The sequence below is a fragment of the Ambystoma mexicanum genome, chromosome 8, assembly GCF_040938575.1.
Source record: "Ambystoma mexicanum isolate Mex_15411 chromosome 8, UKY_AmexF1_1, whole genome shotgun sequence".
In the NCBI taxonomy this organism is placed as follows: Eukaryota; Metazoa; Chordata; class Amphibia; order Caudata; family Ambystomatidae; genus Ambystoma; species Ambystoma mexicanum.
The window spans coordinates 669,777,620-669,802,714 of NC_090929.1; the positions used below are offsets into that span (position 1 = coordinate 669,777,620).

The following is a 25,095-nucleotide window of genomic DNA, read 5'->3' on the forward strand; positions in this document are numbered from 1 at the left end:
AGTCAGCCTCCACGCCACTTCCCGATTCTGTACTTGAAAGCCACAGCGCTTTCTACTCTCTCAGGACCATAAAGCGCTGGAAATGCAGCGGCTCTCCTGGCATCTTCTCTCTGCTACTGCTGCTCACACGACTGATGTCTTCTAATGGCCTGCACCTGAAAGGTTATTAAAGGCGCAAAAGTCCCAATCAGGTGTATGTTATTAGAGCTATTAGACTGCTAAGCTCCTCTTCCTCGTCCCAGTATTCAAAGGATTATGGGACTTGAATTCCCTGATGCCCTGAGCCTTTTTATCCTATGCAATTTGTTCTGTTTGAAGGTTTTATTAAATTACATTTCGGAGACAAATTTAAAGGAACTACTGGTTGGTTCTTGGTTCTATAGTTTGTACTCAAAGGTGAATCATAACCACCAAAATTGAGAGTATTGATTCTCTGATTGTTATACATATTATTCAAAGGAATTGTGTCCTCCGACGTTATCTTGATAGATTGCATCCTAGCTTGCTGACCTCGGACATTTTTTCAGTAGAGGGCGCTGCGCGTAGACGTCTCTCGAGCTAGTGTCCCTCGACAGCCACCGTCTCAACGCCGACATCATCTTGCGTATAAATAGACTTGCGAGGCGACCATTGCTCGGTTCCATTTTTCCGCACTTCGTGGTCATCGGAATCGTGTCGCTCAGTTCTTTCTTCAAGAAGATTCAAAGTATTCCTCGAGAAAATCATCTTTATTCAATGGCTTCCACATCCGAACCATCGACCCCACGGTCCGGCTACAAAAAGTGTTGTGATTGTGGGAAGAAAATGTCGTTGACGGATCCTCACAGGATCTGTTTGCGGTGCCTGGGATCGGAGCATCACTGTTCGGAATGCGAGGACTGTATGTCCATGACGGCGAAAGCCTTGAAGGAGCGTAAGGGGAAGCTAGAAAGAGGTAAGACTCTTAAAACTTCTACTCCTTCGAAAGTTTCTTAGGCAGAGTCGAGACATTCGTCTCCTCGCCGTCACAGGAAACATTCCCGTTCAAGGTCTCGAAGCGGTTCCCACCAGTCTTCGAGATCGAAACACTCTAAGAAGAGGTGTCATAGATCTCCCTCTTCTTCGTCTTATTCTGTCTTCCCACGAAACACAGCTCTCCAGCTAAGTGGGAGGAATTCCGTAAGAAAATGCTTAGCGTCTTTGAGAAAGCGGCCTCGACCCCCTCGGAGACGGCTGAAGGTGATACCCTGGGTGAAAGACCCCAAAAATCAAAATGCTGAGTCGTTGCACCTGGCGAAAGAAACTACCCGAGAGCGTCATGAACCCTCGAGTAAAGAAAGTAAGACCGCGTCATCGAAGACACCGGCGTCGAAGGTTTCTTCAACTCATAAATCTGCGTCATCAACGCCTTTGTCGAAGGGTCCGTCGACGCATAAATCGGTTGCACCGACACCGTCTTCGACGCCACTGTTGACTCTGATAAAAGACAGACCTACAACTGTCACTACATCTCAGTCAATAGAGGTGCCAAGGACTTCAACCATGACCCCGAGGATGCCGTCGACAACTTCGACTCCGAGTAGGATTCCGATCCTCTCGAGTACTTCGAGGTCTCTTCAAACTTTTTCGACGCCCTTTTCGGGTTTGTCGAAGCCTTTGACTTCCACGTCGACAACTTCAACGTTTTCTCAACCGGTGACAACAAATTTGGCCACTTCTGCTCTAGAATTGGGTTTTAAACCATTCCCTAGGTCTGATTACTTTAGAGCTTTGTCCTCTATATATGAGGAACGGGAGGATTCCGACCATGAGAGACCCTCTGGGTTGCAAAGGACCACAACACCCATACCAGAGGAATTTATCTCTGAAGAGAACAGGTTAAAGGATCTTCAAGACTCTTAACATGAGGCAAGTGGTTTAGATACTTCTCCAGAAGTAGAGTTTGCTAAACCAGACCCTGGGGAGCATGCTGAGACCCCTTATAGGGTTCTGATGGTCAGAATAATAGAGTTCATGGGATGGTCTACACTTACACCTTCTTTTCAGCAGGATGACCTTACTGACATTTTAGTTAAAGGTCCACAGCAAGATCCTGTTGTTCCTTTTCATACTGCTCTGCAAAGAAAAATCTCTGCTAATTGGGAAACTCCTGAAGTTATCCCGGCAGTTAACAAGAAACTATCTGCCAAATACAGGGTATCTGCTACAGACCCTGAATATTTGAGCAAACATCCAACTCCAGAGAGTTTGGTTGTACAAGCAGCAACTTCATCAAATAGTAGATCTGCATACCCTACTATTCCACAAGACAGGGATGATAAAAGGTTTGACGCTATGTCATAAAAAGTCTTTTCGGCATGTATCATGGCGCTTAAATCTATTAACACCACTTGCACGCTTGCAAGATTCAGCCATACACTTTGGGAGTGTGCTTCATCTTCGGCTGACTGTCTCCTGGAAGGAGAGGAAAGGGAAGCATTTTAAACATCATTAAAGATGGGAAAGATGCAATGTGCGAGTCCCTTCAAACTGGCATTGATTCTGCTGACAGTATCAGCAGGGCCATGGCGGCATTGCGTGGTTGCGAAAGTCTGGTTTTGCTCCAGATGTACAAGCCAGACTTTTGAACATACCCTTTGACGGCACTTCTTTATTTGGTAAGAAGGCTGATGACAGCCTGGAGAAGTTACAAACATCTAAGGCAGCAGCGAAATCTTTTGGGGCTGCAATCCGTCAGACTCCGAATCGCCCCTCAGGAACCTCCTGGAGCGGTAGGTCCTTTCACTTTTTCTCCGCTTTCGGAAAAGGCAGAGGACAGCCAGCTCAAAGGGGCCAAAAACGATTCACCCGTGGTGGACGAGTTAAAGGAACAAAAGCTGCAGCAGCAGGTGCCACTTTACCCTCGGCATCTGCGTCAGCCGCTTCTAAACCCCTCTGAGCTCTCCCCTCACAAGACACCAGTAGGGGGCAGGTTAACTCAACATCTGGCAGAATAGAAGGCTATTAGGTCAGATGCTTGTGCATTGGAGACAGTTGCCCAAGGTTACTGCCTGCCTTTTCTACACACCCCTCAGTCATCCACTGGGGAACAACTCTTTGAAGTTTCCAGATCCGCTCCTTATGCAGGAGATTGTAGACCTGCTAGAGAAAGGTGCCATAGAACCGATACCTGTAGCGGAGAGGAACAAGGGTTGGTGTTCCTCCTACTTCCTAGTACCAAAAAAAGACGGAGGACTGAGACCCATCTTGGACTTAAGAGAATTGAACAAATTCCTCAGGAAGGACAAGTTCAAGATGGGAACTCTTTCTCAGATCCTTCAGGCCCTCCAGCTTCAGGACTGGTTGGTATCTCTAGACCTTCAGGATGCTTATTTCCATGTGCCAATCCATCTCAAACACAGGAAATACCTGAGGTTTGCAATTGGCAACTCTCATTATCAATTTCGAGTTCTGCCATTTGCGCTGACCTCCGACCCTCACCAAGCTAATGTCGGTAGTGGCGGCGAGTCTAAGGAGGGAATGCATCCATGTCTACCCCTACCTAGACGATTGGTTGATCGGAGCAGTTTCATCGGAACAAGCTCAGATCCAACTGGATTATGTCTGCCACTTCCTTCACAAGCTGGGCTTCTCCCTCAACTTAAGGAAGTCACAGATGATACCATCACAAAGACTCCAGTTCATTGGAGCGGTCCTGGACACTTCCCTGGGGAGAGCCTCGCCACCAGAGGTGAGGGCCCAAGATATTCTGCAGATGGTCACCAAATTTCAAAATGCCCAACTTCTTCCAGCCTTCGACTTTTTGAGGTTGCTAGGCCTCATGGCATCCTGCATCTTCCTAGTGCCAGAGGCTCGCCTGAGAATGAGATCTCTCCAGTGGGCGCTGACAACTCAATGGTCGCAATTCTCTGGAAGAATGACAGATCTTCAAGTCCTGGACACAATGGCTTGAGACCTTCAGTGGTGGGCCTGTCGGGAGAACTTTTTGAAAGGAGAACAGTTTTGGCAACCATGGCCGGAGATAACAGTAGTCACGGATGCCTCACTCACGGGGTGTGGAGCCCCTGCCAACAACTTGACCATCAGCAGTCGTTGGTCTCCATCGGAGTCCAGATTCCATATCAACTAGCGCTGAAAGCTTTTCTGCCATCAGTACAGGGGAAGAATGTCCTGATAATGGCGGACAACACAGTGGCCATGCACTACCTCAACAAAAGAGGATGCTTAGGGTCACTGCCACTGTGCAGAGAGGCAATGCAGCTCTGGTTTTGGGCAATTCAAGAGGGAATCTCCCTATCGGCTGTTCATCTAGCCAGAGAGAAGAACTTGACGGCAGATGGTCTGAGTAGGCAGAGCACAGTTTCCCACGAGTGGGAGCTAGCTCAGGAAGTCCTTTAAGAGATCTTCGCCCTTTGGGGAACCCCTCAGGTGGATCTGTTCTCCACCAGCATCAACAGGAAGCGCAATCAGTTTTGTTCAAGGGAATTTCCCCCGAGAGGAGCTCCAGGGGACGCGTTCGTAGTGGACTGGGAGTTCCCACTCCAGCACGCGTTTCCTCCCTGTCATTCCTCAAATGATCAAGAGGTTGAGAAGATTCCGGAAAGCCATGATTCTAATTGCCCCGGATTGGGCCAGGAGAACGTGGTACCCGGACCTTCTGGACATGTCCATCTGTCTTCCAATTCGTCCAATTCGTCTTCCGCAAAGAGAGGATTTTCTCTCGCAGAAGGGAGGTCAGGTTCTCAATCAGACATCAGAACCCTCAACCTTCACGCTTGGTTTCTGAAAGTTTGAGATACAAGGATTGGGATATCCGGGATGACGTCATGGAGGTGTTGCTTTTGGCCAGAAGGCCAGCAACAAAAACTTTATACCGCTGCCTTTGGAACAGATTTTGCAGCTGGTGTTAAGATATATTTCTGAACTCTGACCTGCAGAGGCAGAGGTTCAGAAGGCCAGCCTAGTTTCTTGGAACAGGGTAACCTCTGGACAAGCCAGACCAATCAGGGTAGCAATGGCGGCGGTCAAGACTAAGTCTCAAGAGGGGTGAGGGTGACGGAAAGACCTCAATAAGCACACAAATCAAGGACACTTACAAATTACTCCAAACAGGTGTTATATTAACCACTTAAGTGCCATGGGTATTTCTCCCCAGTGCCAGGGCCTTTTTTGGTGATTTCGGTATGTGGCCATTCAGTGGCTTGTAACTTTTTTGTTACATGAGGTATCTCGGCCAATTTTGGTTCCTTTTTTTCCCACATGTAGGCGGTAGTAACGCCACCCAGGAATCCTAGGTTGCTGTAGGGGGGTGAGAGAAAATAAGCAAAAAGGGCTAAAATGTTGGGTTTTTTCAAAAAATGCCAAATAAATGATGTACAAAGAAGCCTGTGGTTTTTTCCTTGTAAGAGCTAGGAACGAATGGTTTGCTGTGATGAATTCCCCAATTTCCTGGCTTTCAAGAACAGGTTGAGTGGAAGCGAAAAATTATTTTGATGTGGTTATCAACCGTTTTGTGAGAGGTAGGCGATTTTGGCCATTTTTGTCAATTGGACATGCATGGACGGAATGGAAGAAAAGGGTAGGAAAGCCGAATTGGAGGACAGAAAGGCAAGTATTTCTGAAAAGTAGACAAAATTCCAAGTTTCGGAAGGGGTGATTTGCGTAGGTCAGGCAACAACTAGGTAGGGCAAACTGTCATAGATTGGGGCAAAAGCGGGAAAATGACTGAAAAAAAGGTATGTGTTGGACATGGTTGGCTTGGTATGGCAATGGCTTCTATGAATTTTGAGAAAAGCAATGCTCCGCTACATTGCCCCGACTCTTGCAGTTAGGAGAGCACACATTTTTTGTAGTGTTTTACAAAACAAGCAATACCACAAGCCAAACACTGAGCCATGGTACACAGGAGTTTTACGCTCACGGCCTGAACAGATGCACTTAGCATGTGTAAATCGGGAAAACCAATGTGGTGAGGAACGGCAAGCATACATTTTTTAAAAGAGCACAGGCAGACCTTTTCAAGGGTAGGTGACTTGTGCAGGTTACAAAAGTGTATGGTGCCTAAAGCAGCGACTAAATGTAGGTCACATTTGGGAAATGAAAGGGTTGTGTGACAAAGGCCACCAGCAAATGGGTCCAAATTTTATAAAAACCACACAAACACAACACATGGCCTACCGTCCCGCGTTCCCACAGGTGTCCCGATGAAAACGGTACCTCACATGTGTGGGTGCACCTACCTGGCCGCCAAGGGGAAAGCCTAAAACACAAGTAACCCCAAGTCTGTTTTCAGACCGGAATTTGAGACGCTCTGCCGACCGTCACAACAAACAGATATGGGCCTCGGGTGGCCAAGCCACCAGGGAAAACAGGGAACCCCATGCATTTCCGAAAAGAGGACACCCGTGGGAATCCGCAGAGATATGATATGCCCAAATCGCCCCAGAATGTATTACCCAGACACCCCTGCAAAGTCCGAAATGTGGGGAAAAAAAAAACATTTTCCGCACATTTCGCTCGGCTCACCCATCGAAACACGCCCCCCAACAACACATGGCCTACCATCCCGCGTTCCCACAGGTGTCCCGTTGAAAATGGTACCTCACATGTGTGGGTGCACCTACCTGGCCGCCAAGGGGAAAGCCTAAAACCCCAGTAACCCCAAGTCTGTTTTCAGACCGGAATTTGAGACGCTTTGCCGACCGGCACAACATACAGATATGGGCCTCGGGTGTCCAAGCCAGCAGGGAAAACAGGGGACCCCATGCATTTTCCCAAAGAGGACACCCGTGGGAATCCACAGAGGTCTGTCTTGCGCAAATTGCCCCAGTTTTTATTAGCCACAATCCCCGACAAAGTGTGATATTTGGTGGGGAAAAAACACAATGTTCACTTTGTCTGGGGTTCTGGATAATAAATTCTGGGCCGCTTTGCGCAAGTCAGACCTCGGTGCATTTGCACGGATGTCCTCTTTTGGGAAATGCATGGGGTACCCTGTTTTCCTTGCTGGCTTCGACACCCTAGGCCCAAATCTGTAGGTTGCCCGCATGAACAAATTGTGCTGTGGCGAAAGGCTTGGGGTTACCAGTGGGTTACCCTTTTCCTTTTGCGCCCTCGGTAGGTGCACCTACACATGTGAGGTACCTTTTTCGTCGGGACACCTGTGGGAACGCGAGAAGGTCTGATATCTGTTGTTGGCAATGTGCTTCGGTGAGTGGACACGGGGAAATGTCTCTGAAATTGGCTGGAAATAAAAGACAATTCTCAGACATTTGGCTCTGGCCACCCACCAAAACACACCGCCAACAACACGTGGCCTACCGATGAAAACGGTACCTCACATGTGTGGTTGCACCGACCAGGGGCGCAAAAGGAAAAGAGTAGACCACTGGTAACCCCAAGCCTTTCGCCACTGCCCATTTTGTTCATGTGGGCAACCTACAGATTTGGACCTAGGGTGTCGAAGCCAGCAAGGAAAACAGGGAACCCCACGCATTTTCGAAAAGAGGACACCCGTGGGAACCCACACATAGCAAAATTGGAGGGGCGGCCCATCTCATGTAGCCCTCCCCAGGGGCAGATAATGGGGGGGGGGGCTGTCCTGCACTCCTCCCTGGGCTCAGGCGTCCGTTCCTAGGAGCAGATATCTGGTCCCAGGGAGGGCTGCATGACATGGCACCCACTCCATTGCGACTGGGGGGGAGGGGGTCAATGCCCTATCCCATTAGAAACTTCCCAGACCCTTTGGGGTGCCCCACAGCCCCCCCTAAAAAGCATTCCACCATTTTCCATTTTATTCTTTTACGAAACTTGCCTTGGTGCAGAGGGACACACTGGTGTGCCAATCTGGCCCCGGGGTGCCCAAACCTTACTGCCCGACCCACTGGGGGGCCTGTCCCACCATTTTTGGGGGCCCTCTCCCCCCTCACCCCAAATGGGTGGCAGGGGCAACTCATGCAGGCCTCCCTGGGCCTCCTACAAACGGCAGTGTGAGGTACACCCCCCCTCCATTTGGGGTTGGGGTGAGAGGGCCCCCAAAAATGGTGGGACAGGCCCCCCAATGGATGGGGCAGTAGGGTTTGGGCACCCTGGGGGCAGATTGGCACACTAATGTGCCCATCTGCGCCAAGCGAAGTTGCGTAAACAAAGAAAATAATACAAAATCGAAGGCTGCTTTTTGGGGGGGGGCTGAGGGACACCCTAAATTGGCAGCGAATGTTATACTGCAACGGGGGGTGGCACTCACCCCTCCCCCCCCACACCAAATGGAGGGCCCCACCTCATGCAACCCTCCCTGGGGGCAGATATCTGCTCCTAGGAAGGGGCATCTGACCCCAGGGAGGGATGCATGAGGTGGGGTCCACCATTTGGGATGGGGGGGGAGAGGGCCATCCCCCGTTACAGTAGAACATTTGCCGGCAATGTAGGGTGCCCCTCAGCCCCCCCTAAAAAGCAGCCTACAATTTTGTATTATCTTCTTTGATTACCCAACTTCGCTTGGTACAGATGGCCACATTAGTGTGCCAATCTGCCCCCAGGGTGCCCAAACCCTACTGCCCCATCTATTGGGGGGCCTGTCCCACCATTTGTGGTGGCCCTCTCCTCACCCACACCGAACGGAGGGGGGGGCAGATCATGCAGCCCTTCCTAGGAGGCTCAGGGAGGGCTGGCTGAGGTGTCCCCCCGCCCCCTCAGCCATTTGGGGTGGGGGGGAGAGGGCCACCACAAAAGGGGTAAACAAAAAAAATAATACAAAATTGTAGGCTGCATTTTAGGGGGGTTGAGGGGCACCCTAAATTGGCAGCGAATGATGTACTGTAACGGGGGGTGGCCCTCACCCCAACCCCACCCCAAATGGAGGGCCCCACCTCATGCAGACCCAGACTTCTGCAGTTCAGTTCACGTTGCTGGCAGATTCAGCTGCGATGATCAGGACATCTCGACACCGTGTAGATTCTGCGTAGCAGGATGCAGGGTTGAGGGTGTCCCAAATGCAGCGGACGTGCACAGGTTGTTACCACAGCAGGGCAACACGCCAACCGCGTTTACTCTGGTCCGGGTGCACTCGTCTCACTTCAGACCTGGGAATGCCAAGTGTACGAATTCGGTGTGAGGGTGCCATGGACACAGAGCAAGCAGTAGACCAAGTTTCGAGGGCTTCCCCGAAATGGCGGCGGTGACAGAGCAAAGCGTCCTGCGTAAGATGGTCAGCCCACTGGTTGGCCCAGGGACACTTCCGAAGAGGCTTACTTGCAGGCTTTGATGAAGGTGCCGGGAATAGTAGATCCCACTATTCCAATGGGTTGAAGCGCCTTCGCAGACCTTCTAGGACGATCAGATGCAGAGGAGCCTCGCAGGACGACAGCAGTTCAGGGTGCCAAGCCTTCAGCGGGTCACCAGCGGTTCCTCGACTCAGCTTCTTGTTGCAGAATACTTTGCTCCTTATCCCTTGTTCGGTGTGAACTCAGGAGATCGACATGGTAGTGGTGTTTTCAGCCTCATATCCAAAGTTCCCTTCGCGCCAAAACGGAGAGGGCCCAATGGGAGATCTGCTCACAAACACTCACACCATACGTGGACCTATCACGGACCACGGTGGTCCCAGGCATTCAGGACACTCTGGACTCTCTGGCACCCAGGATGTGTATTGGGACTAGACATCCCAGCCCACATCCTGTAGGCACAAACAAGGCATGCAGAAGCCCGCAAAAGTGTTTGTGTTTCGGGGGAAAGTGCATGACCAAATAAGGACTGCCCCGGGTCAGCTTGACCTGGGGGAAGGTGAAGGGACAAGACGGTCAACGGACAGGACAAAGAACCTCGTGGCATGGCCATTTTGGGAGCCAGGCCACCTATTCGTGCCAAATGCGGTAAGCGCGGATACATGGCAAAAAAGGGTTCAAAACACAAGAGAAACGATAGCTGCCACCATTCCCGTCCGTGACACACTTGCACAGTTCATAATAAGTCCAGCGAGAGTTTCTAGGGCCTGTGGAATGACTAGAGACTCAAGAGCGAGGTAATGTAAGTTATGGTGCACTCTTGTTTCATGTTGCACAAAAGCTGCAACATGAGGAAAGGACTAAGGGAAACGAAGTCTCCCAGTACTGACTGTTTTAAAGGCATGTCAGTTTCCCCAAAAGGTTTGAGCGAAAGCCCAGAGGAGTGCGGCGGAAGGCTGCGCTTCTCTGGCAAAATCTAGATCAGGGTGTAAAACAAAAGCAAAAGGTTTAGGGGTTGCCACATGGAGGGAAAATTACATACAATATGAAATCTTTCCTAACAGTGTAGAGAAAAGAATATCGAACCCTTTTCATGCAGTACACCAATAGTGTTCTCGTTCTTGCTCTATTTGGCAAACTCAGGTCTTTAAGTTGGTACGATCAAGGGCTACCTCGCAGCGCTGTCAATCTTTAAGCGCACTGCGGAGGAGCCATCATATTTCAAGTTACCACTAGTAATCCAATTTCTGAAGGGGTTAACTAATGTCTATCCCCCAAAGCCGTTCTAAGTTCCCTTGTGGGTCTTAAATCTAGTCTTACATTTTCTGATGGGTACTCCCTTTGAACCACTCCATTCTTGTTCATTAAGATCTCTCACCCTTAAAACAGTCTTCCTAGTGGCTCTGCCAGAAGAGTGAGTGAATTACAAGCTCTTTCTTGCAAACCTCCTCATACATTTTTTTACAAAGACAAAGTTGTCTTACAAGTGATGCCTAATTTCCTCCCAAAGGTGGTCTCTGAATTCCACATAACTCAGAAAATAACCTTACCTTCATTCTATCCTTCGCCCCATCCAGGGAAAGAGGAAGAGAGGCTACACAGGCTGGATCCAAGGCGTGCCTTGAGTTTTTATATCAACAGACTTGCTAGGATAAGGCAAGCAGACCAACTATTTGTAGGCTATGCAGGACACAAATTAGGATTGCCAATCACAAAACAGACCATTTCAAGATGGATTATTTTAGCCATTCTAGAATACTACAAATTGGCAGAGAAAGAGCCCCCTCAACATCTTAGAGCTCATTCAACCAGGGGTATCGCAGCCTCTTCGGCTCTCCAAAGAGGGGTACCGATTCGGGACATATGTGCGGCTGCCACATGGTCGTCAGCTCATACTCTTACAATATTCTACAGTCTGGATTCCTCCTCTAGCCAGGAGACAAGATTTGGCAAAACTGTGTTACATTCTGTTCATTATTAAAGGGAAATATTCAATTTTGACTCCCACCTCCTCTTTCACACCACTGCTATGGGAGTCTATCAAGATAAGGAATACGTCAGAGGACACAATCCCTTCAAAGAACAAGTTACTTCTTACCTTGTAACGTTCTTTCGATGGGATGTTCCTCCGACGTATTCCTCATCGCCCCCTCCCATCCATCCCCGCAGTAAAACTTCCCTTGTAGTTTCAGCTTACTCTCCTTCAAGGTCAATAACCAATTCATGCACAGCTAAATTTCAAGCTTCAAAACGGAACTGAGCAACGGTCGCTGCGCAAGTCTATTTATATGCAAGATGACATCGGCGCCGAGAAGGTGGCTGTCGAGGGACACCATCTCGAGGGATGTCGACGCGCAGTGCCCTCTACTGAAAAAATTTCCGAGGCCAGCAAGCTGGGATGTAATCTATCAAGATAAGGAATACGTCGGAGGAACATCCCATCGAAAGAACGTTACAAGGTAAGAAGTAACTTGTTCTTCTCCTGTTGCTCATAAGGACTTTAACCACTAATACTATGAGTGTTTTTGTAAAGGGGAACCTTACTCTGATAACACGCTATTAGGTATTCTGGCATTAGGGAAGCTTCATCTTCCAAAGAAGATGAATAACTGTGTCTCTCCTAATGGAGTCACCTTATTTCCTTGGTGGCCTTCTCCTCCCAGTTGATCCACCTGGCGAATACCACCCGCAGGGCTACGATCAGGTAAGAGCTGCCTTCCACTGGCCACATGGGAGGACACATTAGGCAGAGATTCTATGAGGACTCAGCAGGTTTCATCACACTACCTTGATAGTTTGGCTAGACATTAGTGTATTTTCCTATTCACCAGTATAGGGTGGCCTCTCAGAATTTACCCAGAGGGTTGATTCTGAAAATCCTTCTCAATTGATGATGGAAGGGTGCAGAAGCATGGCAGTGACACAGTGGTTGCATTTTGGTTGATAAAGACATTATAAAGCAAAAAAAGGAAAATCCTGATCCCTCCCTAAGACTAAGTGTTTCCCTGCCTCAAATCAAATACAAAAGACTCAGTCAGAATGTCCGAAATCCAAATACTCCACCATCCTGTGTACAGACGTCTATTTCCAACTCTCTGATTTGTAATTAACAATAAAAGGATCAAGGAATTTCATGGTCTCTATTCCTCTGGACAGTGTCCAATTCTACATGGAAACCTCGCCTGTGAGACTGGCTCCCTTCTCCAGGTGTCTGTTCTCCTCAAAAAGGGCAAACCTAAAGTTCCAGGTTCAATCAAAGTAAAAGTTAAAAGTTCCAACTCAAGATGGCAGCGCAGATAGCTCATACCCGGGCCTGGACCATGGCATCGGGGCGCCCCAAATGGAAGGACATGGAACAATCCCGATTACCTCGCCCCCTGCGCTTTCTCTTGCACCTCCCGGCTTCACTGCGACTGACATGGCCATCCATCTTATGATCGACCAAGCAGACGTTGAAGGCATGGGACTGGGCACGCAAATCCAGAGGCATCCCGAGGAACCTAGGCCCGTCAGCTCCAGTATTCCACAACCCGGCCTTTTCACCCGGGACTTCTCCCTCGAACTTTAAAAACTGGATTGCCGGAGGCCTTAGCTCCCTGAGTCAACTATTCGAAGGAACTCAGCCACTGACGTTCGCCCAATGCAAAAGAGTTTTTAATCTTTCGGAGTCTGACAGGTTCTCGTATTGCCAAATCGGACACTGGTGCTCACATCCCCAGACCCGTTTGGCAGCCACTCGGGACCTAGATGCCCTGGAACTAACTATGGCAGACCCCCCAGCCCAAGGGCGTATCTCAACGCTGCACCGACTGTTCCAGGAGAACCTATTGTCAACGCGAGCAACATATATGTCGCAGTGGGAAAGATACCTAGGACATCCGATCCAGGATCAAGCCTGGACCGACATTTGGTCTCGCACGCATTCGTCCTCCTTCTGTATCACCAATCGAGAATGTGCGCATAAACTTCTCTTGAGATGGTATTACCCACCGCTTCGACTACACCACTTCAATCAGTGGCTGGACCCGCAGTGCTGGCGCCGCTGCGGCTCGCCGGGCTCTTACCTACACATGTGGTGGACTTGCCCGATGGTGGCAGACTTTTGGGCCCAGTGTATCGCCACCATTGCAGATATTAACCAGGTCACTCTGCCACTGGAGCCGGAACCACTCCTGCTGGGTACCCCGATTCCAGGCATCTACCAAGATCGGGTGCGCTCGCGGCCCTCATCACTCATTTGCTTCTGGCCGTGAAAATCACTATAGCCCAGACGTGGAAGTCCCCAGAGGGCCCAGTAACGGTGCTGTGGTGGTTGAAAATCTGGGACATCGTCATTGCCGAGAAAATCATGGCGGCAAATAGAGGCCGCCTCCACCGTTTCATGAACATTTGGGCTCCTATAATAGACTATGACCAGTGCTTCTCAGCCCTGACATATAAACCACGCCTGGTGATGAATGACCAGCGGGCTGCAGACGAGGACCGGACTCAATCGGTAGAGGAGCAGGCCCCGGAAGATAGCCAGGCTTAAGATATGGGGACGGAAGTTCGGGGATAGAGGAAGAGGACCTATTAGAGTATGCTATTCTAAGGGGTGATGAAGCAGGGATCGGACTCAATTGGCGAAGAAGTAGTCCTCAGGAGACTGCCAGAAGTAAAGTATGGGGGCGGGTACCTGGGGATGTACAATATGAGTTAATGCTGTAAAAAATAAAAAAAATAAAAAAAGTGCTGAGCTGTGATGATACTTTGTTTTCCTGTGTGTTAACTAAAATAAACAAGTTTAAAAAAAAAAAAAAGTTCCAACTCAGAGATCTCTAGACAACATCAGGGGGAATGACTCCCTTCCCCTGGTCACAATATTCACAAGGCTAAGAGGATCACCTTTCATCTCTTGGCTTTCTCCAGACATTCAGAACAACACCATGGGAAGTGATTCCCTTCCCCTGGTTACAATCTCTCTATTTCTGGTTGGGCCAACTTGATTTTTTCCCCTGCCAAGTATGGTCGTTAGTAAAAGTCTGTTGGAGGTCCTAGACCTCTGCTTCTCTCTCTCGAGTCGTAGTAAAAGTCTTGGTTTCCCTTCTTCTTATGGCAAGCGTGTCCCATAACCCTCTTCTTTATATTCGGGTACTTGAAGCCTTCTTCTCCCAAGTACCACCCAAATGAAGATGATTCGTATAGTTCTCGTAGTGGGTCCCAGACTCTGGGTGCGGGTTTGGAGCCCTCTCTTCCCATGTACCGCCACGAGGAAGATGACTTGTGGTGTACTCTTATGTCCCATCCCCTTTCCTCCATACTGCATGGGCGTCCCTTCCTACGGACGGGGAGACTGAACCTTTTTCACCAGAAAAAAACGTTCTTCCCCTTTAAATTTAAAGGCGCGCGAGGTGCAGCCCTGGGAACATGCGCTCCTCTGACACCACACCTCGGCTCCCTTTTCCACATCCACGTCAATGGGAATGGGACGATTTCACCAGCGCTCCTGGGTTTAGCTTCGGCCATGTAATACCATGCGCTCTTCCCCGGATACTTTCTTTTGTCTTTTTTGTCTTCTTTTATCAATCAGGTACTTGGTACTCTGCCACAGTTCAGGCAGTTCCGTACCAGCCTCTGGCTCCGGTCTCCACACCTCAGCCCTCGGTGGCCAGCACTCCTTCCTCAGCTGTGTTCACCTGGGCGTCTGGCACGGGAGGAGAAGACCCTGACACATCGTCAGCCAAAGTCTTCCACAAAAGACTTGCAGGGCTGGCAGAGTACCTGGGCCTTCCCCAGCCCAAAGTCAAACAACCAGAGGCAGGGGTGCTCACCGAGGTCCTCACCTTACACCCCTCGGCTAGAATGGGGATCCCAATGCAAAAGGACGTTGTCGCCTGGGCTAAAAAGGGGTGGTGCAAACCCGGCTCGCTCTAGCAGGTCACTCAACGCCTGGACTCCAAGTACAGACAAATGGAGGGGGATACACTCTTGCTGTCGGCCCACCCTCAACTACTCTCTTCGGTGATTGCTGCGCCGTCACTCTACTCAAAGCCCCTGTTGTCCTCGGCCACCTCATCCTCTGTGCTGCTAGGCAAGGAGGAGAAGATCTTGGAGGTGTACGGGAAGAAGCTTTATTCCAACGCTTCGCTGCATCTTCGCCAAGCCAACGCGGATGCCATGCTGGCAGCCGTTAACCAGAGGCATTGCCGGGAAATAGCCGATTTCCTTCCAGAACTTCTAGTACAGAGCCAGTCACGTTTCAAGGCGTGACTGGCAGAGGCTAAAATGGTGGCGCCAGGACATCATGGAATTCCCCATGGCCCACATTGACACCTCTGGCCAGGCCATATGCATCGCCACGGACATGAGAAGGACTGCCTGCCTTCAGGCTACTAAATGTAACCTTCCTCTTTCACTCCACCACTGATAAGGAGCTAGATAAAAAGAAATATAGTTAGCAAACTGCAAAGTCTTTATCCTTACAAAGGCCCAGCCCAGAGCGTACACCCAGTCACATCAATGCTCCGACAAGGGGCGGACGTTCGGAGGATTCCGTGACTTCCAAGAGCAGAGGTCCAGGCAGCCTAACCATTCGCTGAGTCAACACCGGCGCAAACAACAAAATGTGGGTGGTGGGGCGGAGTAAGGTCTTTTTCCAGTCCCCCTCTGCAACAGCCTCAAAGGAAAAGAAGGCATGACGCACCCCTTTGGGTCAACGTGCAGGCTGGGAGCGGCCAGTTACGAGTGGCAACTGAACGGCCAGGTGCTGCGGGAGATTCAGCAGATGGGGGCATCCTCAGGTGGATCTTTTTGCCTCTTCCACTGAAGAAGTGCCAGCAGTTTGTGTCCTGGCAGGAGCAGGGCCCAGGAACCCTTGGCAATGCATTTCAGATTCAGTGGAATGGCAAGACAGCATATGCCTTCCCGCCCACACCACTGGTCGAGAGGGTGATCTGCAAAATAAAGGAATCTTGTCATCTCAGCATCATTCTGATAGCTCTGTGGTGGCTGGCGAGACCATGGTTCTCGGAGCTGCTCAGCCTCTCGGACAGGCCATCCATTCACCTTCCGACTGGCCCAGTACATCTTCTGGCACTACAGGGGGGCAGGTCATCCACCCCGCGCCACAGAAATTAGCCCTCGCAGCGTGGTTCCTGAGCAGGTCACGCTAAGGCACCTCAGCCTCTCACAGGCTAACTTAGAAATCATTCAGGGTGTGAAGAGCAAGGCTACCAGGATCCTCATACAAGAGTAAGTGGACTAGGTTCTGTCACTGGGCAGACTCTAAGGAGATCGACCCCTTTACGTGCACGTTGGACGATGTGCTCTCCTTCTCGGCTCACCTTGAGCACTCTGGCATGCCACATGTATTTGGCAGCCATAGGGGTCTACAGAAACTCGGAGAAGGAGGTCTTCTCTTCCAACCCAATAGTCAAGAGGCATTTGACGGGCCTCGCCAGATTTACTTGCCCATCAAAAAACCACACCCGTGGGGGACCTCAATGTAGTGTTGGGAGCCTTGGCGCACAAGCTGTTCGAGCCAATGGCATCCACAGACATCAGACTAGTCACCATTAAAACAGCCCTGCTAGTGGGCCTCACTTCGGCTTGCAGAGTCAGCAAGAACAAGGCTCTGGTGGCGTCAGAGCCATATACTACTTTTCACAAGGATAAGGTAGTCCTGCGGTCACACCCAGCGTTCCGACCAAAGGTACCCTCCGCTTTCCATCTAAACAAGGAAATAGTCCTGACTACTTTCTTTGCAGAGCCTAAGGACGAGGCTCAAAGGGTTCTACACTGTCTGGATGTCAGACGTGCTCTGAAATTCTATTTGGACAGGACCAAGGGCTTCCGCAAGTCGGATGCACTGTTTGTCACCTTCGGGGTACAAGGCCGGGGTATCAGGCATCCAAGGCCTTTATAGCACAGTGGATGGTGTCTGCCATCAAGGAGGCCTATGAGGGGCAGCACAAACCACTTCCAGCTAACCTGCACGCACATGGGGTCAGAGCCACGGCCATCGCATTCCAACGAAGGTCATCAGCAGGGCGGTCACCTGGGGCACCCCTTTGGCTTTCTATAAGCATTACTGTTTGGATGCCGGATCTAGATCAGACGCGGCTTTCGGACAGGCGGTTCTAAGAAACCTATTTGCTTAAGGAGGGTCTCCTCTCCACCCTAGGGCTACACTCAGTTGTAATCGCCCATGCAGTATGGAGGAAAGGGGACGGGACGTAAGAGTCATTATAAGTTACTCACTGTATTGACTGACATACTCTTGGTCCTTAGTACCCTTTCCTCCATACGTCCCACCATCCCCCCCCGTAATAAAACTTGTCATTAGGCAATGTTAAAATATTGTCGCCGCGTCTATGGGGACTGAGGTGTGGCACCAGAGGGTGGAGTCAGGGGAGCAGATGCTCCCAGGGCCACACCCCACACACCTTTAAATTTAAAGGGGAAGAAGGTTTTTTCCTGGTGAAAACGGTTCCGTCTCCCGTCCCTAGGAAGGGTCGCTATGCAGTATGGAGGAAAGGGGAGTAAGGACTAACAGTACGTTAGGCACTACTGTGAGTAACCTATAATTTCTTACTCAGTGCTGGGTGCCAGGCCCCTCTTCTTTGCGTTCGGGCTCTGTCCTCCCAAGTACCATCACAAGGAATACGAATCGTGTTGTTCTCACTCAGTGGTGATGATGTTCTCTCTCAGTGCTGAGTCCCAGACCCCTCTTCTTTCCATGTAGTTTGCAAGCCATCTCCTCCCAAGAACCGCCACGAGGAAGATGACTCGTGTTGCTTTAGTTTGGTGGGTCCCAGATCCTTAAGCTTCTCCTGCTGCAGGACAAACCTGGTTCACTTGCTTCCCAAGTACTTTGACTATAAAGATGCTGAATGCATCTTAGTTTCACGCCAGCCAGCACAAGTGATCCTCTAGGGAGCCTTGCAGTGGGCTCTAGTCCGCCTACGTGGCTGTTCTTTCCAATCTTCCTCTGTGCAGCGTGATCTTCCCTTCACACGCTTTCCAGTCTTCAGGAGCACGGGAAGGGATAGCTCAGGGGCAATGTGTTTGTCTGGGAAGCAAGACAACGCAGCACAACACAGGTTTGAACCCCAATCTCACATTTAGAAACCACTCCTGGTATTAAGCACGTTATAAATTAACAATTATAAAATGTATTATAAAAAACACTAGGAGCTTCTCTCTTCCAGCTCGCCTTCCACTCTGGACTGGACCTAGTCCTTCCAGCTCACCTCTTGGCATCCTATCTTCTTCCTTCCACCTTCCTGCACCTTGCTGGCTCCTACAGCTCCTCCAGGGAAGACTAGACCACTGCTTCCTGAGTCTCTTCCTTTTCTACTCTTCATTGACCAACGAGCAGCTGGCAACAACTAGACTGCTCATTATGGTTCGTAGGAGTACTCGTCATGAATCTGCACCTCCTCCTCATCTCAGTACATTTTATCTGCATGTTCTCCTCAGGGTCAACTAGTTCTTCTTCGTCTCAGTACTTCTACCGGTTGTACTCGTCATAGTCCCAGTACTGTTAATACTATGGATGTGAGACAAGTACATGGGGAGATTGGGTAAAGGAGGGTTAGGTGAAGGGAACTGGGTGTTATACTGCGTTCTCCTCTGGTAGTGGTCCCTAGTGCCAAAGGTAGAATCACCACCCATGTGATCCTCCCGCTGAGTGCCACCCCAGGGGAACTATTGGGTAGTTGCCTCACCTCCCTGGCCACATGGGAAGGGGGTCCCCTAGGGGAGAAGGGACGACATCCGAAGATTTGTCAGTGCTCATCAGTGGTATAAGGCGATTGGTACCGAGTACAAGCTCACTGGAGTAATCTGCTAGTCTGTTACGCATAACTTTTGGTTTAAAAGATTTTAGGCCTGTACGAATTGATGTAACATCTGAGATTTAAACATACCCAGCTGAAACCCTGTCTATGCACAACGTAGATCACTTTAAACGGTTTTGTTCTAAAAAGGGTTTGCCTACTTCTGGTACAAAAGCTGAATTACTGCAGAGAATCAGGGATAACAAGGTGTCTAGGAAAGTTGCCTTGCCTGTCACTGTAGAAACGAATCTTGGTGCAGTCCCTATTGGTAGTGGCCCCCATTACTGTTTCATCTGCTGATGAGGGGGACATTTCTGATGGGGATGAAACTTCCAACTATACTGTGACTACTGCAGTTGCTGAAGTCATGTTTGATCTTGAAAGAAAAAAAGCATAGGCTAAAAGATGTGGCATTTTAAGTACAACATGGCTAAAATAGACTCTTACAGAGTAGTGAAAGAGAAGGACGGGTCCTTTGCTCTGGAGTTAGCAAGACCTATTGGGGGTAGAAGCTTCTCCAAAGTGTCTTGGAATGTTTCTGGGCCGTCCTCTCATCTATCATCTAATTTCATTAGGATCTGCGGTGTATATGATGAGAGAAATTATCGATGATTGCTTGACTGCTTGTGAACTTGCTTTCGAGTTGCAAGAGTTAGTTGAGTCTGATAAGATTGCTTGGCTTCTCAGCAATCTTTCCCAGAGTGGGTACATTGCCATTATGGATTTGCGTAAACCTGAGACAAAGGAAAACAGACTCTGCTCTTTTGGGAAGTTCTTAGTTCACGATCTGTGGAGCTGGACAGGGGCTTCATATTAATGTTTTGGGGCTGAGCGCCATTTGGTTGGCGCTGATGGCTTTCCTTGCCCTAGTTTAGGGCAGAAGAGTCTGGATACAATATATGTCATGTCTAAGGAAGGCATTGTATCAAAGTAAGACAGACACAAGTGACCACAGTTCAAGGCTATTTATTGATATTTCAAAGAGGTGTGATAAATACCTATTTAAACCTAAATCTAAAATGGGCGCAAACTACGACCATCAAATAATAAAGAATGCAGTCCTAGTGAAGTCGTGTCAAACAAAAAAGGGCCTATACTAAAACTATTGTCAATCCTTACAACTAGCTAAAAATAGTGTGGGGTACAGTTCATGAAAAAGAAAGAAGTATTCACAAAATGATAATCAGAATGCTTGGACCGTTGGCTTCCCTTCCCCATGTTTTCAGCACGGGGTAAGGCGGTGCACTCTGAGCAAAGCGCATACTCTGGTACCTGCGGTTCGAGGATAGAATGGCAGTTCCAATATCGGGGCCTTCTGTACTCAAAAACGTAGAAAGTTCCTTTCTTCTTGTAATTAAATGATTTTGGAGGTTTCTCCACGGATCCCCCTCAGCCAGGTTCAGATCCCTTTTCACGTTCAACTCGTCTCCCTCAGCCGGGCTCGGACCAATTGTAAGTTGCACTTTATACCTATCAAAGACCTTCGATTGTGCACAGGTTTTTGTTGGACCTGTCGCAGGACCACTTCGATTCAAATTTTCTTTCTGACAACGTATTGCTCATTTAGTTCGATACTCAACAGAGACCTTCGAATGAGCACCCCCTCGTGCGCTGGACCACTCTGTATTTGGTATCTGATGTAGCTTTCAACAGTTAATTCAATCTTTAAGCTTCCAATTTTTTGGGCCTCTTAACACATGCACTTCAAACACAGTCCTTTGTAGAATTCTTCATACAATGTTGCCGCTTGCAACCTTGGTTCAAACACAGGGTGATTTTGTATCGGTTTCTCCTACTCACTGTCTGTACTGCTTTTACTGGCGTGGCTTTCTTGCAGCAAACAAGGACTACTTGGCCACAGCGGCAATCGCTCCTCCCGGCCTGGGTTATCCACTCTGGAGCACCCCAGATCCCTTTGATGTACAGCGTAGTTCTGCTCAGCTTCAGTTGCTTGTCTAAGGCATTTGCCTTTCCAAGACTCGTGTAAATAGCTGTTTCTAGAGGTCAAGGGCACTTCCCTCCTTGCAACCCTCTCTGGTCTCACTGCTTTTCTCCTCATGTTAAATCACCACCTTGAGACCGCTTCCCCCTCGTTAGCTTTTTCTTGCTCAGAGTGTGCTTCGTGCTCCGCCTTTGCTTCGTGTGGGGAAGTGTGATGAGAGTCAGGTGTGTGTAATGATTAGTAATTGCCTGACCTTGCCTGACTAAGGTGTTGGGACAGGTCAGGTATACAGCTCTGGTGTTAGTCCGTTGTTGCTCACAATTAACTGTCTGTGAGAAAGTGTTTGTGTTGGAAAAGGAGGGGTGGGGGGGCTGAACTTCCTGGTATCCTAACTGGTAGGAATGGGAATAGGTGTTAAAGGAAAGGGTGTCCCACTTCCACTCCCCGAAGACCCCCCATCCACGTGATCCTCCCGCACTGGTCCACCCCCAGGAACTGGACCCAATAGTGATGGCCGTGTCCTGGCCACCTGGATGACAGATCCCTGGGGACTAGCCCTGTCAGACACTTTCAGGTCTCTCATATAAGTCATTTTTAACATGCCTGTACACAAGTGTTTCTGGACGTGACAAGACAGGGAAGAAAGGACAGAAGGAGGACAAAACAACAATTTTACTAGGCCTTGAGTCATTCACATTGCGCAAGATCTGAATTGACTGACAACTCAACTGCTATGTTTTGATCTAAACCAGCATGGGGGAACCTGGTCTTCCCAATTCTGTGTCCTGCAGACATTCTGGAACTGGGCAACGTCCCACAACATACACATTCAAGCATTTCATGTTCTCAGCACAAAGTGCGGGCAGACAAACTCAACAGATTTGGGAAGTGGGAGCTATTTCTGAAAAGTGGATGATCATTCAAACCAGTGCAAATCTGGGGGTAGTCGTGTCCGACGCAACGGCCAAGTCCAAATGCAGGATCTATTCATCGTAGATTTGTCAAGATGTCTTGTCCCTAGAGGATGCCCTTGACCTGTCATGGGAGCACTCAACGGCTTATGCATTTCCACAATTGCTAATGAGCCACAAACTGTTGAGAAAGTTCAGGGAAGTAAATCAGTATTCCATCATCCTGATGGCTTCTCATTGGCAGATAAAGTTCTGGTTCTCTCAGCACAAGCTTCTTCTTTCAATACCCCCTCTGATGTAACCCCATCACACTGACCTACTGTTTCAAGAGGGTCAGGTGCTCCGCCCCTCCCAACAATTGCTGAACTTGGCAGGCTAGTGCCTGAGGTCTTAGTCTTGGGGCATCTAGGACTGTCTACAAACAATATGGCTATTTTGAGGGCTGCTAGGAAAGCATCCACTAGATCGCATTGTCGCAGCTAATGACTTGGATTATGCTATTGGTCCCTGTTTTAACAGCTTAGGCTCACTCATAGGGGAGCTTGCTCAATCGGGTAAAAATAGACTCTTACAAGGCTTACTGGGCAGCCTTCGGCAGCCTATCTGAACTCAAGCTCCTTGGATCCGTATTTCTTTCAGCCCATAATTAAAAGGCATGTCAAGGTATTGTTAAGATTATAACTATATTGTGTTCAATGACTTAATATTAGGCCATTTAAGCCTACAACCATGGCTAACATGAAATTAGTTTCCTGGAAAAACTGCTTTTCTATAGGCAATCACTTCAGCCACAAACTTCTCTCAGATTCGGCCTGGCAAAGTTTAAGCGGGCGGATTACCCCATCTCAACCCCCACTCCATCAGTTTAAGGTAAGGTGTGGGGAGGGTGGGGTTCCGAGTGCCCAAGCCACGTCATCCAGGTGCAGCCCGGGCAACTTGGGGGTGGCGCTGGCACCAGAGCTCTCAGCTAGGTGCTCCCATAATGAGGGGGAACATCGTGCTGGGGGCCCTGCAGTGCTGGCAGCAAGGCTCTATGCGTGTCACTCCCTTGCATCACAGGAACGCAGTGTTGACAGCCATGTCATTCATGACTGCAGGGCTCTCTGAGTGGCACTTTGGAGTGCTGCGCCAAGAGCCCGCTAGTCAGCGCAACAATACCAGAGAATGACGTGGCTTCCCCCTAATTGACCAATTTTCAGTCCATGCAGGATATAATATAATTTACGCCCCTCGGGGTGTTTGCAAGCAGGCTCCAAAGGCCACCATTGCAAGGTGGGTAGTTACCTGCCTCAGCAAATCTTATAAGTGTCGGGCAATAAACTCCACGTAAAGGTGGAAGTCATGTGGGCTTCCGCTTCCGTTGTTAGACAAGATTATTCCTTGGATACTAGCTCAAGGTCAGAAGACCGCTTTGGCCAGGCCATGCTTCCCAATTTATTTAGGTAAAAATGTTCCAACCACCTGTAAATCAGTTGTGCTTCATAAATCTCCCTTAAGTATGAAAGAAACGTAACAATACATGGAGTATGTAAAAGTTACACAAAGTACTTCTGGTCCATAGTCCCCTTTACTTCATACGCCCACCCACCATCTTGTCTGGTCCTGAAATTATCCTGACCTGTGCAGTCACAACATACTGGTAGGCGCACCATGGGTGGGGCATAAAGTGGCAAGGCTATATACTCTGCGCATACGCTCTGGCCCAATGCTTAGAAATTATGATGTTTTGTGCTGGGAAATTAAAAGGCTCCAGTTCCGTCCCCATGCAGTGACAGCCATGGAGTGTGAAGGAAAGGGGACTATGGACTAGGAGTACAGTAACCACTATAGTGAGTAAACTTTAAAATATTCTTGATCTTTCATTTCCCCCTTCTTCTGGTGAAATCACTTGCCCCCCCTCAAGATTCTGAAACACACCACAATCATTGGATTATTGTAATTTGCTCTTTCTTGCTCAACCTGTTTCTCTCCTCTATCGTCTTCAAATTCTCCATAATTCTGCAGCCATGCTTGCCACCGGTACTGCCCGTTATTCTTCTGCTTTGCCCATTCTGAATGCCTTGCACTGGCTACCCGCTGCCAAACAGGTCAGGTTCAAGGCGCTCTGTATCATCCACTGTGCTTTTTGCAAAACTTGGCCCGAGTATCTCCAAGTCCAATTCTACCAGTATTTCCCTTCCCGGTCTCTGCGCTGCTTTACTGCATTGTGTATTGTGGTTCCTCGTTTTAAGTACTCTGTGGTGTGTCGTCACTCTTTCACAGTGACCGCTGCCCAGTTATGGAATTCCACTCTATTTGTTAGATCTCAGACCATTTCTCCTTTTGACGCTCTCTGAAGGCTTTCCTCTTTCAGTTTGAGCATGTCTGTGTTTTGTCTGCCTGCATTTGGCCTCTACAGTTTTACCTCCCTAGCACCATGATGCCCTCGCTGGTGGAGACCAAGCTTTTACCACTGCCTCTCCTCATTGTGATGTTTTTTCCACCATATCTCCTCCATATAATGGTCTCACTTCCTCTCAATTCTCCTTTCACCTTCTCTCTTACCCACCTTGATTTTCTTCTCCTTCTCTCAGCCTCTACTTTTCCACTCTTCCACTTTCATGCTTCTGCACACCCCAACTCGTTTCAACAGCTTATAACTCCTGCCACCACACTACCCAAAATCACTTGCTCCCCTTTTATAGCAAAGTGACTTTCTCTTCTGATTACATAATTGTTTATTGACTTTCTACCAGAGCTTTGATTCCGGCCAGCTCTCGGATTGGCTGTCTGATGCAAGAAAGGCAGATCTCCTAGCTGCATCTCTTGTAGATATGTGGGCCAGTGGAGTGAGCCCTTGACTAAGTCTGACCATCATCTTGAAACTATCCCATTCTGGTTCATAAACCGCGATGCAATGCAGCGCTCACACTCCATTGTGCGAGCAGCGATCCTTCTGCCAATTTACGGATGTGGTGAGTGCTTTGTGGGTCACTGCTTTACACAGTCACGTGGTGCCACTGCAAGGATCAGCAGGTTTCGCGAAAGTTGCCAGTGTTTAAACCACTTATTGATGCTTCTAGTTCAGACAAGAGGCCCTGCGAGGTAGCCTGCTGTGACACACTTTTCAGATGCACAGGACTTTGTATATGATGCCCAGTTTTCCCTGACTCTAATGGAGGTAGCTAATCTAATAAAGGGTGTTGCTATCATTACCATGGGGTTTTGGTGTAGGGTTGGGATGT

General features: G+C 49.1%; 1 protein-coding gene across 1 annotated transcript in view; it reads left to right on the forward strand.

Annotated features, from left to right (window-relative positions):
* P3H1 (prolyl 3-hydroxylase 1) overlaps nucleotides 1-25,095 on the forward strand; it is a 471,788-nt gene that overhangs the window by 302,624 nt on the left and 144,069 nt on the right. The gene's annotated exons all lie outside the window — the stretch shown is intronic.